General features: G+C 34.9%; 1 long non-coding RNA gene across 1 annotated transcript; it reads right to left on the bottom strand.

The window, feature by feature from the left end:
- Positions 1–10149: 10149 nt before the first annotated feature.
- Positions 10150–15008, bottom strand: LOC141553285 (uncharacterized). The gene is made up of 3 exons (XR_012485373.1): positions 14936–15008; positions 12961–13997; positions 10150–11487 (listed from the first exon to the last, which is right to left on the bottom strand). It is a non-coding gene; the product is annotated as an uncharacterized LOC141553285 (long non-coding RNA).
- Positions 15009–15705: the final 697 nt, after the last annotated feature.

Raw genomic sequence — 15705 nt, 5'->3', positions numbered from 1 at the left:
TGGTTTTGGTGACTGTTGCTTTATAATATAGTTCTAGATCAGGTACAGCTAGACCACCTTCATTTAATTTTTTTTTCATTACTTCCCTTGAAATTCTTGACCTTTTGTTGTTCCATATGAATTCTGTTGTTATTTTTTCTAGGTTATTAAAATAGTTTCTTGGGAGTCTGATTGGTATAGCACTAAATAAATAGATTAGTTTAGGGAGTATTGTCATCTTTATTATATTCGCTCGGCCTATCCAAGAGCACTGAATGTCTTTCCAATTATTTAAATCTGACTTTATTTTTGTGGCAAGTGTTTTGTAATTTTGCTCATATAATTCCTGACTCTCCTTTGGTAGATATATTCCCAAATATTTTATACTATCGACCGTTATTTTGAATGGAATTTCTCTTTGTATCTCTTGCTGTTGGATTGTGTTGGTAATGTATAAAAATGCTGAGGATTTATGTGGATTTATTTTGTATCCTGCAACTTTGCTAAAATTCTGAATTATTTCTAATAGCTTTTTAGCAGAGTCTTTGGGGTTCTCTAAGTATACCATCATGTCATCTGCAAAGAGTGATAGTTTGATTTCCTCATTTCCTACTCTAATTCCTTGAATCTCTTTCTCAGCTCTTATTGCCAAGGCTAGCGTTTCTAGTACTACATTGAATAGTAATGGTGATAATGAGCAACCTTGTTTCACTCCTGATCTTACAGGAAAAGGTTCTAGTTTATCGCCATTACATATGATGTTTACTGACGGTTTTAAATATATGCTCATTATTATTTTAAGGAATAGTCCATTTATTCCTATACTCTCAAGTGTTTTAGTAGGAATGGATGTTGGATTTTATCAAATGCTTTTTCTGCATCTATTGAGATGATCATATGGTTTTTATTAATTTGATTATTAATATAGTCAATTATACTAATAGTTTTCCTAATATTAAGCCAGCCCTGTATTCCTGGTATAAATCCTACTTGATCATAGTGTATTATCCTGGGGATGATTTTCTGAAGTCTTTTTGCTAATATCTTATTTAAGATTTTAGCATCAATATTCATTAAGGCGATTGGTCCATAGTTTTCTTTCTCAGTTTTCAATCTACCTGGTTTAGGTATCAGTACCATGTCTGTGTCATAAAAGGAATTTGGTAGGACTCCTTCAATCCCTATTTTTTCAAATAGTTTATATAGCATTGGAGTTAATTGTCCTTTAAATGTTTGGTAGAATTCACATCTAAATCCATCTGGTCCTGGGGATTTTTTCTTAGGGAGTTGGTTAATAGCTTGTTCTATTTCTTTTTCTGAGATGGGACTATTTAGACTACTTACTTCTTCCTCTCTTAATCTGGGCAAGCTATATTTTTGAAGGTATTCTTCCATTTCATTTAAGTTATCGAATTTATCAGCATAAAGTTTAGCAAAGTAGCTCCTAACTATTGTTCTAATTTCCTCTTCATTAGTAGTGAGTTCTCCCTTTTCATTTTCAAGACTAACAATTTGCTTTTTCTCTTTCCTTTTTTAAATCAGGTTTACTAAGGGTTTGTCTATTTTGTTGTTTTTTTCATAGAACCAACTCTTAGTTTTATTAATTAATTCAATAGTTTTTTTACTTTCAATTTTATTAATCTCACCTTTTATTTTTAGAATTTCAAGTTTTGTGTTTGTCTGGGGGTTTTTAATTTGTTCCTTTTCTAGCAGTTTTAGTTGTAAGCCCAATTCATTGGCCCTCTCTTTCTCTATTTTATGCAAGTAGGCCTGTAGAGATATAAAACTTCCCCTTATTACTGCTTTGGCTGTATCCCACACATTTTGGTATGACGTCTCATTATTGTCATTTTCTTGGGTGAAGTTATTAATTATGTCTATGATTTGCTGTTTTACCCAATCATTCTTTAGTATAAGATTATTTAGTTTCCAATTATTTTTTGGTCGATTTCCCCCTGGCTTTTTGTTAAATATAATTTTAATTGCATTATGGTCTGAAAAGGATGCATTTACTATTTCTGCCTTACTGCATTTGATTTTGAGGTTTTTATGCCCTAGTATATGATCAATTTTTGTATAGGTTCCATGAACTACTGAGAAGAAAGTTAAGTAATCACATAAAAAAAGAAAAGGAAATAATGTTAGACAAGCATACTTGTTCCTATAGAAGTCATGCCAGCTTTTGGGTGATCCATTTATTTAAGGGATAGAATGCTGGATTAGGAATCAGAAACACCTGAGTTCAAATCTTACCGAGACACTTAGTACCTATGTGCTATTGGTCAAGTCACTTTATCTCTTTCTTCATTTGTAAAATAAGGATAGTAATCATATCTGCCAGGGTTATTGTAAAAAGCTTAGCACAGTGCCTGACACATAAGTAGTACTTAATAAATTATTAGTCCTTTAATTACCTACAATTAGAAAGAATGGACGGATTACAATTATTGTCATTGAAGGGAGTACCCAACACTGATCAGATTGGAAAAATCTATTTAAGTATGTGACAAATGAGATATTTGTAAAGCATTTTGAAAACCTTAAAATGCTACCTATTGTTAATGATTTTTCTTCTGTGATAAAGAATAAATATTTATTAAACTCTTCTTATGTGACAGAGACTGTGCTAAGCACTTTGCAATTATTATCTTATTTGATCCTCACAACCACCCTGGAAGGTGAGTGCTATTATTACCCTCTTTTAAAATTAAAGAACCTGAGGGAAAAGTTAAGTGACTTGCCTAGAATTACACAGCTAATAAATATCTGAGGCTACATGAACTGTGAGGTCTCCCTGCCTTTGGGCATAGCACTCTAATCTGCTGCTTTTCTCAGCTGCTTCTGTAGTCACAGTTGCTATATATTCCCTTTTTCTAGTCTACCTTTTTTTTTAAAACATGACATTGTTTTGTAAAGATCTTTCCATGTTTCTTTGTATATCTTGTATTTATATTTCTTAATCATATCATAAAATTTAATTAAGTACTCAAATACTCAAATAGGATCTAGTCACCCCTAGTGTAAAGAGCAGAATATCAGGGAAACTCTTTAAAAATACATGTTGTTACTAGAACCCCTCCTTTCTCCACTTCATGCCCTATTTTGGGATAGGATGGTGCTCAATCCAGGGACCTTTCCTTTAAAAGGAAGTGATTGTGCAACTTGAGCCTCAAATCTGTGAGAGGCAATCTCTGGAAAAGGAAAATTGGGCTTGACTGTCAGAGCAGAAAGCATTTTCTTGTGAATAACTAGTCAAATACCAGAAAGTAAAGTCTAAATGGGCATACTATGATCCATGCAGCAGCATTTCATCCAGAGAAAGTTGATCCTATTAGAAATAAAGGACCAAGGAGAGAAACTGAGGAAGTAAATACGTTATTTGGTGGTGATATGTGCCAAATAGTAGTAGTCCTGAACTAATTGGGAATGGATCTTCCTTAATTCTACAGCATAGTTTAATTTTGTTCATAGAGGAATTTGTTGTGCTGGTGATGGTGTTTTTAAATTTACAAACTATAAGAAATAGAATTAAGATTTATGATTATCTCATTGTTCTGTCTGTCCATGATTTGCCAAGGTAGTCCAAATCTTATAACTGGACCTGCTTTGAAAACATTGATACATCAAAGTTACCAGCTCATATTCTTCTCCAGAGCTATCTGAGCACAGTGGCAAGATATAGATTGGGACAACTGAAGATGACCCTGGAAGTAGTGGAAGATCTTGACCCTTTTAAGCTAATGTCTTTAAGAAGTTTTAGTTTGACTGAGACAGTGCCTAGTCAATAATTAAGGCTAGGTAAGAAATGAATCAGAAAATGTCTTCTTTTGCCTCATCAAAAAAAAAAAATTAATTCACTGTTGTCATTGAATCACCTCTCTAATGTCATGGTCCTCTTTGAGAACAAAGGATAGCAGTGACCTCTGTGAATAGGAGTAGGAGCTACTCTAATGAGGACCTAATTGGAACTGGTCAACTAGGCAACACACTATTTCTTTTCTCTTCTTTCTTGTTCTTTCCTTTTTTTTCCTTTCTCATTTCTCTTCCCTTCTCTCTGTCCACATAAGTAATACCTTTGCCTGATGTTGCTCTGCCCAAAGCAATGTGAATTTTGATCACTGAAATCTTGCAAGATATATTAAGGTTTAAGAGTTAGGATCATATCTTAAATCTAAATCACTTTGGCTTTCATTCATTGACCAATAATAGGCCCCAAGCCAAGCTTCATTTGGCCAATGTCTGGCCAATGCACTGACTCAATGAGTGCAAATAGCAATTGATTCTGTTTTGGCCAGAAATTCTGAGGGTCTTCCCCTCACAGATTGTTTTTTTTTTTTTTTTTTTTTTTTTTTTTTTTTTTTTTTTTTTTTGTCTAGGTAAAAGGCCATTCTCTGCCTCATTTCCTAACCTTAAGATGGATTGTTTGGGTATTGCCTCAGTCAAAATGAGATCTTTTAAAGACAGGTCAAGGTCTGTCACTGCATTCCTCATAAGAAACAACTGAACAATAACAATACTTGCCATATAAGAAAAAGTGCATTTATTCCTATGTTTTTCTTGTTTTTAATTACAAACAGATGTTTAATTTTGTAAAAAAAAAAAAAAAAAAAAATTCAACATTTACTTAAATAAAGGATACTATTTTTTATTATTAATAGAATCTTTTATGTTTATAGTTTTCCTTATAGTGAACCAACTTTTTCATTTCTGGTGTGAATTCAATATGGTCACAGTAATCTTTCTAATATATTGGAACTTTCCTATCATTTTATTTAATACTTTTGCATCAATATTCATTAAGGACACTGATTAGTTTTTCTTTTTCTGTTTTTTTAGTTTTAAGATCATATTTATAGCATAGAAGTAGTTTGGTTAGATATTGTCTTTTTACTTTTGAAAACAATTCATGTACTATTATAATTTAACTTTTCTTTAGTTAGCATATGCTATGGAACTATTCCCCCAGTCTCCATTATACTAGTAGGCTGGGTTCCCAGAAGGTGCCTATTATTTCTCCTCAGGATTCTAGAGTTAATTTTGAAGGGCTAGGAAATCTATCTATAATACTGTATATATAGCTTATGAGTTCTAATGTATGTATTTAAACTCATGATTATCAGTTAATTCAATTAGTCAAATAAACTAATTTAGCTTTTTAAAAGTGACACTTAAGATGGTTTAGTAAAAACAGATAGTACCAAAAAAAATTCCTCTAAAAAGTCTGTGACTGTTACATTCAGAGTCCAGGGGAAAGTAGCCCAAGGCGTAGCAAGCATATGTGGCAAAGAGCAAACTTCTGGTTTTTGGAAGCCATTTTCTCCCTTTTTCTGAGACCCTCCACATACATACAGCCCTACAAAAAAAAAAAAAAAATGCAGTTATTTGTTTCCCCGAAAAGTCCCCAACTTTATTGTTTTCCTTTTGTCATGTTTCCCAATATGATTACTGCTTTGTTGAGAAATGCAAATTAAAGTATCTCTGCCTTTCCATCTCATATTCAAAAGAATTGTGGGGTTATGAATTAACTTAGCCATTCTGGGAAACAATTTGGAATTGTGACCCAATAGTTACTAAAACTATGACCAACTCTGAAACTGCTACTATACTCAAAGAGATCAAAGAAAACAACATATATATTCATCATTCTTTCTCAACTCAAATTTCATTTAATATTACATTTTGTTTCTCTTTTTTTTTTTCAGGCACTTTTATATTCTTTGAGGGTCATCATTCTTTTTTTCTGAGACTCAACTTTGACTCGGGGTGATTCTGTAGACTCTCATTTTACCTTTTAGGCTCTTTCAATCCACAATTTTGTGGGGAGGGGTGATCTTATTGATTAGGCATTTCTTTATCTCCAGCCTCATTTTATGGACTGGGATTTTTTCCATGGATCAGAATTTGATTCCTTTCATATACTTGGAAAGGGTTGGCTGCTGAATGTGGTGGCTTTCCTTTAGAGCATTGTCTGGATTTTGGCTCAGTCTCCTCGTGGCTCTATTTTAGATCTTAATAGTAGCTATTTCTCTGTATACTTCTTGAAAAGGCTGAAATCTTAAATTGACACTGTTCCTTGTTGCAACTTGACAGGCACCAAGATGATAACACTGCTTGTACTAGTAACAGGCTTCCTGCAAGAACCCAGCTCAGCCCCTTCTGTTCACAAGATAGGAAATACTGCCCCCCAAAATTAGCCCAAGACAAATAAGGCAAGCAAGAAGGATTTGTAAAGTATTTATGATATGGCTACCACATGTCCTTTTTCTTGATAAGCAAATGGGGAAAAGAGAAGTTGTCATGAATCACTTATGCAAATAAATTACATTAGGACAAAATATCCATTAGTGGTGGATCAGCAACTTGATGTTAGTGGCAAATAAAAATGGAAACCAAGCCATAACAGCATTCAGAAAGCTCATACACGACTCAGAGCACAGGCAATCTGTGCCCAAATGACAGCAATAAAGAGAACCATACCAATGTATAGATAGCCAGTGTCAAAGCCAAAATAGAGGGGGCTAGAGCAGCATGTGGAAAGCAATGAACCTGCCTGCTACTAGTACAAGCAACACTATCATCTTGTTGCCTGTCAAAGGTCACAGCTATTTTACTCTTTTGGCAAAGCCTGAGGGATTTTGGCAAAGCCCCAACCATGGCACAGGAATGTAACAGGAACTGCACTACTAGAAAGCTGTCTGATGGAGATTGTACTTTTCTGAAGGGCTCAGGATGTAACTTTTTGTCAATTTTCTTTCAAAGCACTCAAAATTAAGTCCTTTTATTCTTTAAAATTTGCAAGTTCTGCTTTTTCTTGCTTAAAATTTCAGTATTTTATACTTTTATAAGTCATATGCTCAATGTAATTTGATCTTTTTAAATCTGAGTACCCTCTTTTGTGCTACCAGGAACCATCCGACAGGTGGCTTCTGGAGATCCAACCCAGAATGGGTATCCTCACGTGAGAAGATGATACAAGGAGACTGAGAGGCCTTTGCTGTTCTCTGACCTCTCCGAGAGGCCGTTGTGTTGTCTGATCGCTCTCCTCTTCCCTCTGCCTCCAATTTATTTCATTCCCAGTCTACAACATCTGTAGCAGCAAAGGCTGCCCTGCAACTCCTTCAGATGCTATGATCCATAGCTGTGGAGGCTCTTGGAGAATTGGCCTGCCCCTTAACAACCTTTTATTGTGTATGCACTTAATTTATTTCTATGTATGAATTCAATATTTTTTTCTATTTCTATTGTCAATAATTCTTTCCCTAACTTATTATAGCCTTATTATATAATGTAAATTTATTTTCAACAAACTGATTTCAACACAAGTTTTATTGGGTTTCTGATTTACTTAAACAATTGATTTAGATAATATCATTGAATTTCACTTTTTAGTTGTTTTCTAATTTCAAAATAAGTTTTCTTTTCTGGAAGCACTTTGTAATTCACTTTTTTTAAGGATTATCTCTCTCTTTTTATTATTACTATAGATTTTTATTGACAAAACATATTAATGGGTAATTTTTCAACACTGACCCCTTTCCAACTTTTCCCCTTTGTGAGTGAGGGGAAACTCCTTCTCCTAGATGGCAGGTAGTCCCATACATGTTAAATATGTTAAAGTATGTGTTAAATACAATATATGTATACATATTTATACAGTTGTCTTGCTACACACACAAAAAAAATGTGGATTTAGAATATTGTAGTCCACACTCATTTCCCAGTGATCTTTCACTGGGTGTAGCTGATTCTGTTCATTACTGATCATTTGGAACTGATTTGGATCCTCTCATTTCCAAAGATAGCCACTTCCATCAGAATTGAATTGGAATTCACTTTCAATTAGGAGTCCCAATCAGGACTCACTTGTTATCCTCAGGTTAGCTGTTTAAAAGGAGCACTTAACAGAAAAAGTAAATTAACTTCAATTCTACCCCTAATTATCTAAAATAGCCTTTTTCTGCCTTATAATAATAAATATCCCTTCCATGATTAACTTAAACCAACTTTAAGTACATTTTTAAAAGTAGAGCTTTATCTTATACTAAAATTAAAACTAGTTTTACAGAATGATACTACAAAACTTCAGATTTAAGAGATTGGCTAGTCAAAATTCTACAGAATTACCAAATGTTTTCTTTTTAAATTTTGAGCTGTAAATTAAACTCACAAGAGTGAGTTTCACAAAATTTCTCCTGAACATATCTAATGACTAATAAGACAGTTCTTAAAAATGCAAATTTCAGCTTTAAACCAATACCTAGGCATTTTAAAGGGCCCCTTTAAGAAATAATTAATTTGTGAATTTTTTTGTTGCTGTTGTTTTTATTAAACTATAGAGAGTTTGGTAGTACCCCATAACTTCATCAAATAATTTTATAAAATCACATAAATTATAATTTAGGAATAAAGGAAATTTGATCATTTTTTCACAAATTTGGTTTCCATTTTTTTTGTTTGATATCTTAGTTTTAAATTAATTTCTGGATCAGTTTTTCCAATTCCCAATATGGCCAGTGTTGAAATCAGGAAAAAATAGATATATTTATCCTCTCTTTTAAGCCTTTTTTGAAATATTTTTATAGGCAGTTTTTTTTTTGATCACAATAAAAGAAAAGGCTTAGGTAAAATATTTATTAACTATGGTTTAGCAGAAAACAAAAAAGCATCGACAAAACAAATCCTTATTTCCCATTCTCTTAAAAGATTTTCTTGACTATATAAAGTTCCTTTCTATTTGAAGTACCTCACTATTAAACTTGGTTTCATCTTTAACAAAATAGACAGAGAACATATGAGAAGGCACAACATTAAATCAAGCCTGAACTTCTAAGTTTTTCTCCAGATTTTGAAGTCAAGATTTTATCTTTTTCCTCTTTAAAGGTAGTATTCATAACCTGTCAGCCTTTTGTTTCCTAGTTATGTTAACACTTAAAATCTTATAAAAAATGTGATTTAGTAATACAAAATTGCTCTAGTATAATTTGCCCATTGGATTCACTTATTTTAAGAGCACTTTATATTTAGTACCTAATAAATAGAACTGGTTAAAGTTCCACTTCTCTAGAGCTTTTTTTCCCCAAAGTATAACCACAGAAAGAAAAACTGAGAATAAAATTTAACAATAACAATAGTTCATTTGTTCTAAGCTTATTTGGAGATATTGTTCAGTTAAATTTTATAACTTTCTAAATAATCAAAAGTGCTCCAATCAAAACAATCCCCTAAATCCTTTGTATTCTCAAACTTTACAGTTTAATAGCTTTTTTTTTGAAGAGAGTCCACCCCTATCCTAATTGAGATCCTGTATAATGCTTCTCTCCTTTTACACTCGACCCTGTATTTTCCTATGGCATCCCAGATAGGAATGACACTTCTTTGGAGGAATGTCTCATATGAGAATTGGACTAGATTCCTGAGGATCTGCAGTTCCCCAACTGAAGTCACTGGAGGTTACTCCCCTTGAATATAAAGGGGGAGAGGTAATTTCCTAGCCACTTGAAACCTGCCTACATAGGTGTCTTTCCTACAGCTAACACTATAATATTTGAGAATTTGTTTTGGCAAATTCTCAAATACTTTCAATCATTAGCTTTGAGGCTTAACCTCTACAGTCCTAACATTGGTCAACTGGGGCCTAAAAATGGTCCATAAGGTCCATTCAGAAAAACTTACACCTACCTTTTAAAACTTCCTGAAAATTTATTTCTGTCAATAACTCAATTTTAAGCAAATATAAGTGAAAACAACTTTCCTTTCTTCATCTCTATAAAACTAAAATGAGCTTTCTTTTCAGATCAAGAGAAGGTATTATTGCTCCACATGCCTTGACAGCTTACAGAATTTCTCCTCTGAGGCTCTTGATTCTAATCCAAATTATAGTTCTCTCAAGGTGGTATCAAAAACATGAGAGTGGGGAAATAACTTCCCCAAATCCTACCTATCAAGGGACTGATCATAGGATGGGTTCTGCCATACACTGTGAGCCTCTGAAAGTTCCCTATCAGTTTCCTGATGACAAGAATGATTTAATTACTTGATTTATTATTCAGTGTTTTCTGTAATGTCTCTCTTGTGACCCCATTTGAAGTGTCAACTGAACCAGAATTATCCTCTACCTATTGGTGATCAGAGACAAATAGATCCGACTAAAGACAGGAGAGTCAGGGAGGGATAAAACAGAAATTTAATTAATTTCAAAGTGAGGAAAAATGCTTGTAAACAGAAGTCCTAATGAGAAGAAGGACGACTTACTGTGCTGGGATAAAACCAGTATTTATATATACAAAGAAACCATAATTGGTTTGCACCATGATAGAATCATTCTTAGGTCTTTAATGGCAGAGCTCATGTCAAACTCATGTGTGGACAATGCAGGCCTTCCTGGGTCTGTGGGAACAGTTTCAAGATTGATTTGTCTCACAGCAGAATAAAAATATGGATAAAAATTAGATAAAATTTAAGACATCACTGTTTCAAATGTAGTCATACAGGGTTTTCAGGGTATTGTGATCTCTTTAATAAAGGTTCTGGGTTGCCTGAAAGTGTAAGACACATTTAGTCCTTTTCAAATTCTCTGTTTCAAGGTACTGTCTCTTGCTAGGATAAGAGATTTAAAAAGAGAAAAGATGACAGAAATGGAATGAGTTTGTGGGTGAAGAACAATAAACATAGCTTCACAATCTAACAGGATTTATGAGCTCTGCTTCTCTCAACTCTTCTTTCAGTAAGATCAGGGGCTCTGTTAAAAATTATTGCTAATCATTCATTCACTAACATTTTGGTTTCTCAACAAATCACTTTTCTTCTTCGAATTTGTTTCATTGCCATCTATTCTGAGGCAGCACTCTAAGGACCCAGAGCCTTTCCACCTTCTGTACATCGGAGTCATCCTATAAATGTGATTTCTCTTCAGAGTTTCAGGGTCTCTTGACTCCAGATCACCAGACATCCTGACCCATGTCTTGCCACTGGACTCCGATGATTGTGGAAGAGAGAGTGAGGTTGATAAACTTTGCACAGCCCTATTTCACTTAAATCCAATTCACTTACAAGTTATCATCCTCCTGATGCTATCAATCTTCTTGAAAGAATGACAGACAATAAATCTGTATTATTAACTCTCAGTGATCTAAGAGGCTGGTTCTATTGCATTGAGCAACGCTGCTATTTCCTTCCTTCTCCTCTGTCTCTTCTTCCTCCTTTATATTTTGGGGTTTGGGGGCTAAATCCCCTCCATTTATTCATTCTATTTTCTACCTGAAAAGGGGGGAATTCAACTCTTTTGCCTCATGTAGTTTTCATCATGATTTCTTGAAATGTAGCTCTGGTAAACCAGGCTTTGATAAAGCCCATTGGAATTTGAATAGAGTTTACTTGACTATGCTTTTAGATCCAAATCACTCTGGCTCTCTTCAAAAGGATCAAGAGTATCAGGAGGGTGAGAAAAAGTGGCATATATGACTTTTAAAGAACTTTGCAACTTTATTCTTGGGGACATGCAGGAGGCATCTACAAAAAAGTAGAGAAAATACACTTCTATGAGTAGCAGTGAACTGTCTTGACATCAAATCAAATCAGAATAATAGATTATACAAAGATTTATAAGAGACCATTTCTGCTTTCAGGGAGCTTAATCTTACTGAAGAGAAGTTCTTTACCTCCTTCCCTTCCTATGGAATTTTTTTTAATAAGTGAGCCCCATTATTCCCCAATGTTAAGTTTAAAAAATAATTAATCTCCCTATTCCCCAAAATTCGGGTCTAGGCCAATAACATTCCCTTATAATTCACTTTCTTGTACTCTCCACTATCAGGGGGATTGATGGTCACTTTCTGTGCCCAAGATTTTCTTTTTCGTTCTGGTCCTGCTCTCTGCTTTCTTGATGAGGCAAATAAAAACAAGAATAGAAACAAGTCATTAATCTGAGGGGAAAATATTTTTTTATATGGATGCTGACATCCATTCTGAATGATGAATTTCTAATAATATAGGGAGTGGGAATGGATCTGTGAATTTATTAATCAGTTTCCAAATAAGAACATTCCCTTTGCCAGAACAAGTCCCTACCTTCACTGCAACTCCTAGTCTTCAAGAGTTGTCTAGGGAATAGAGAGATGAAGTGGTTTGCTCACTACCACACAATCAGTATGTGTGTTAGAAGTATGACCTAAACTTGGATTGTCTTCACTACCCAGCTGATCCTCCCATGCACTGCATAAGGTCAATGAGGTACACAGAGCTGGAGTAAGGAAGATGTGAGTTTTAACTAACCAAAGACACATGCTAACTGTGTGATTTTCAACAAGTCCTTTATCTTCTGTCTGCCTCAATTTCCTTGTCTGTAAAATGCAGGTAACAATAGCACCTACTTCCTAGGGTTGTTTTGAAGATCAAATGAGATAATACTTGTCAGATACTATACACAGCACCTGGCACATAGTAGGCACTAGATAAATGCTATCATTATTATTTTTAATATAATTGTACCACACTGGAAATATATTAACTTTGAGATGGCACTGAGGAAAGGATGCTACATTAAAGTTAGAGGAATTGAATTCTTATCCTGGTTCAAATGTTATCTATGAAGCTTCAGAAAATCATTTAACCCATTTGGGCCTTAATTTTATGGACTGTAAAATGAAGAGCTTGGACAAGATGACCCATGAGGTTCTACTTTTAACTCTTATAAACCTACTGGAAGCCAAATTCTTCCTCAGCCCCAGTCATAGAAGGAGACTGGTGCTCAAGTCAGCCTCAAAGGAAAAGGGCACTCTTTCTAGGACATTTTTGTTTATTCTTCTAAACATCTTGCTGGTGCCTTGTTCATAGATGAAAGGCCAAACTACTTTGACCTAGATACTCCTCTCCCATTCTCAACTTTCCATCAATCTTCCCTAACTTAGGTTACAGGGCAGAAGAGACAAGAAAAGTGACTTATCTTTAGTACTACTCTGATGCAGATGGACTGATGGCACTCACCAATTCTTTGATTTTCAGTAATGTTCCTCAAATGTCCTGGTGTTTCAACCTCTTCCCTTCCCTTCCCTTCCCTCATTGTCTTCTTACAGGATCATTTCTAAGTTAATCAGAAGACCCATGGTGAATACACTTTGGGGAGGAGAGTCTACAATAAAGTCCTCAGATACTGTCATTTCATAAATGAGAGGTCTCTTCTGGATTGATTCCATTCTAGCCTCAGATTCCCTCTCCTCTCTTCTCTTGTCTGTTGGTCTTACCCTGGGATTATTACTCTTAATCATTGAGAGCACCAGATACTATGGATGGAGGATTTTGGATCCTACTGCTGTATCACAGAGTTCCTAGTAGATCAATTAAAATGAAATGATGGGACTTGGGATGCTGTGAAGGATGGATTATACTCCATTTCCTACTCCATCCCCCATACCTACTCTCACTAATCACTCTTTTGACTTTAAAAACCTATGAAATTATTTTTGTGTGTTTTTGCCCCTCATTTGTTTCTTTGTTCTTCATGGCATTTAGCTTCCTGCCCCTTTCCCTATTCTTCCAAATAATCAGGTTGATTTTCTTGGTATAGTTTCTCACTTTCTTCACTTTGACCCCAGGTTTGCTAGATACTTCTTGTCTGATTCCTTTCTTAAAAGCATAGTGTCCAAGGCCTTACTTGACTCCTCACCCCACCCTGCACTGAGCAAGTTCTTTGAAGGCTTCTACAATGGAGGAATAGCTTTCACCAGGCCAAACAATTGGAGACGTTGTGACTATATTGTGAAGGAGTCATAAGCCCTGGTTTTCTCTTAAGAGTCCTAGTGTTTCTTCTTTTTCTCTTTCCTCACGGTGTTCTTTCAGATTGGTCTCTGAGTCCATCAGTAGATCATTGGTCAATACACTTTGGGATGGAGAATACACTGCACTCCTTAGACACAAAGTGACCATCCAGAGGGACTTCTGGATCAGCACCATTATATTACCATCATCACACAAAATAACCACTTCCTGTAGAGACTTTCCTTGATTGTAGAAGGTCTTTTGACCTGTTGACAAAGGAATAATAAAAAGAGAAGCAATAAACTGAAGGAAAGAAAACCTCCCTTTTCTCTGGTCTCTTACCTGAGCCCAAGGTAAACTAAAGAATCTTATCTCATGGCTCTTGGGAAATGGAATAATATCTCAGCTTTGTTTTTCTTAGTTTAGTTGACCCTTGCCTTTGGTACATTACCTCCTACTTCAAAGCACCAGGAATTATTCAAAGAGCTGGGGAGAAAGACATCTATGTTCTCACCTTTCTCCTTGCTTGAAGGTTTTATTCTGAGACTCTTCCTGTGAATAAAAAAATCTTCCCAGCTAGATCATTCCACCAATTCCTCAGTCTCACTCGCAGGAACCTTCTCTTAAATATTAAGCAATTTTTTTGTCTTTGCAGAGAGAAAATCCATTGTCTCTATGGATTCTCTTCCATTTCATCTTTCAACCTCCAAACTCTTCAAACTCACGGGGCTATTTTTTTTCCCCTGAGGCAACCGGGGTTAAGTGACTTGCCCAGGGTCAGTTAAAAAGTGTTAAAGTATCTGAGGTCAGATTTGAACTCAAGTCCTCCTGACTTCAGGGCTGGTGCTCTATCCACTTCACTACCTAGTTGACCCTCACAGGGCTAATTTTAATTCAAGTAGTAATCACCGGACATTAGATTAAGATAAAATATTCTCACTTTTCCTATTCCCAACCAGGACTTAGAGACTAAAGCTTAGATCTGGGTTCAAATCCTATCTAGGTTAAGAACTTTATTTATTTATAAAATAAGGAGTACTCAGAGTCCTCCAAAGTCTCTTCCCTTCTTTGTCATTCACTGCCCCTCACTACTCTGTTCCTTAGATTTATCTTGAATCAAAACAATTCAAGGGGATGAAGTTCTTTAGCACAGTTTATTTGAAATTGAATTAAAACTCTTTTCCAGAATATTAAGCATACTTACATTTCTCTTAATGTCATTTTTTTATAAGGAAACATTCAAAGCTCTGCTGGTGGCTGTAATATTGTTTTCATCCAGTGTCCCTAGGGGGGAAAAAAAAGCACCCTGATTTTGGATTCTGTCATTCCCAATGTAAAGTATTTTCAGCTCAATTAAATATATATTTGTATAGGACAGATAAGGCCAAAATAAAACAATCCCTGACCTCAACGAGGTTACATTCTACAGAAAATTCTGATGCATACAGCATGTATACAGATAAGGACACACAAAGTTACTGAAAAATAGAAATAGTATGAACAGAAAATTGAGGAAAATTTCACAAGAGTGAATTAGATCTTAAAGAAATATAAAACTTTTAAAAGTCAGAAGTGAGAAATAAATGAAGAGCAAACTAAGTTATTTAAAACCTGGTCCCTTCCTCCCTTACAGTCTTCTTTATATTACATTTCTTTTCATGATTGCTACAGTTCTGCTACTCTGACCTACTTTGCTGTTCTTCACCATGATTCTCCATCTCCCAACTTTGCACTGGGTGTTCTCCATTCATGAACTAATTTCTGGCCTACTTCAAGACTCAGCTTGAATTCTACCTACTGCAGGAATTCTTCCCCAGTTCACTCTACTGCTAACAGTCCCTTCTATATAAGATTACTTTCCATTTATTCTTGAATGTACATACTTATTTACAAGTTATCTCTTCCATCAAAATGTGAGCTCTTTGAGAACAGGAACTGTGTTTTTACCTTTCTTTACATCCTTAAAAAAATAGT

Source organism: Sminthopsis crassicaudata, chromosome 2 (assembly GCF_048593235.1).
Source record: "Sminthopsis crassicaudata isolate SCR6 chromosome 2, ASM4859323v1, whole genome shotgun sequence".
In the NCBI taxonomy this organism is placed as follows: domain Eukaryota; kingdom Metazoa; phylum Chordata; class Mammalia; order Dasyuromorphia; family Dasyuridae; genus Sminthopsis; species Sminthopsis crassicaudata.
This window is presented reverse-complemented; position numbering and strand designations above follow the sequence as displayed.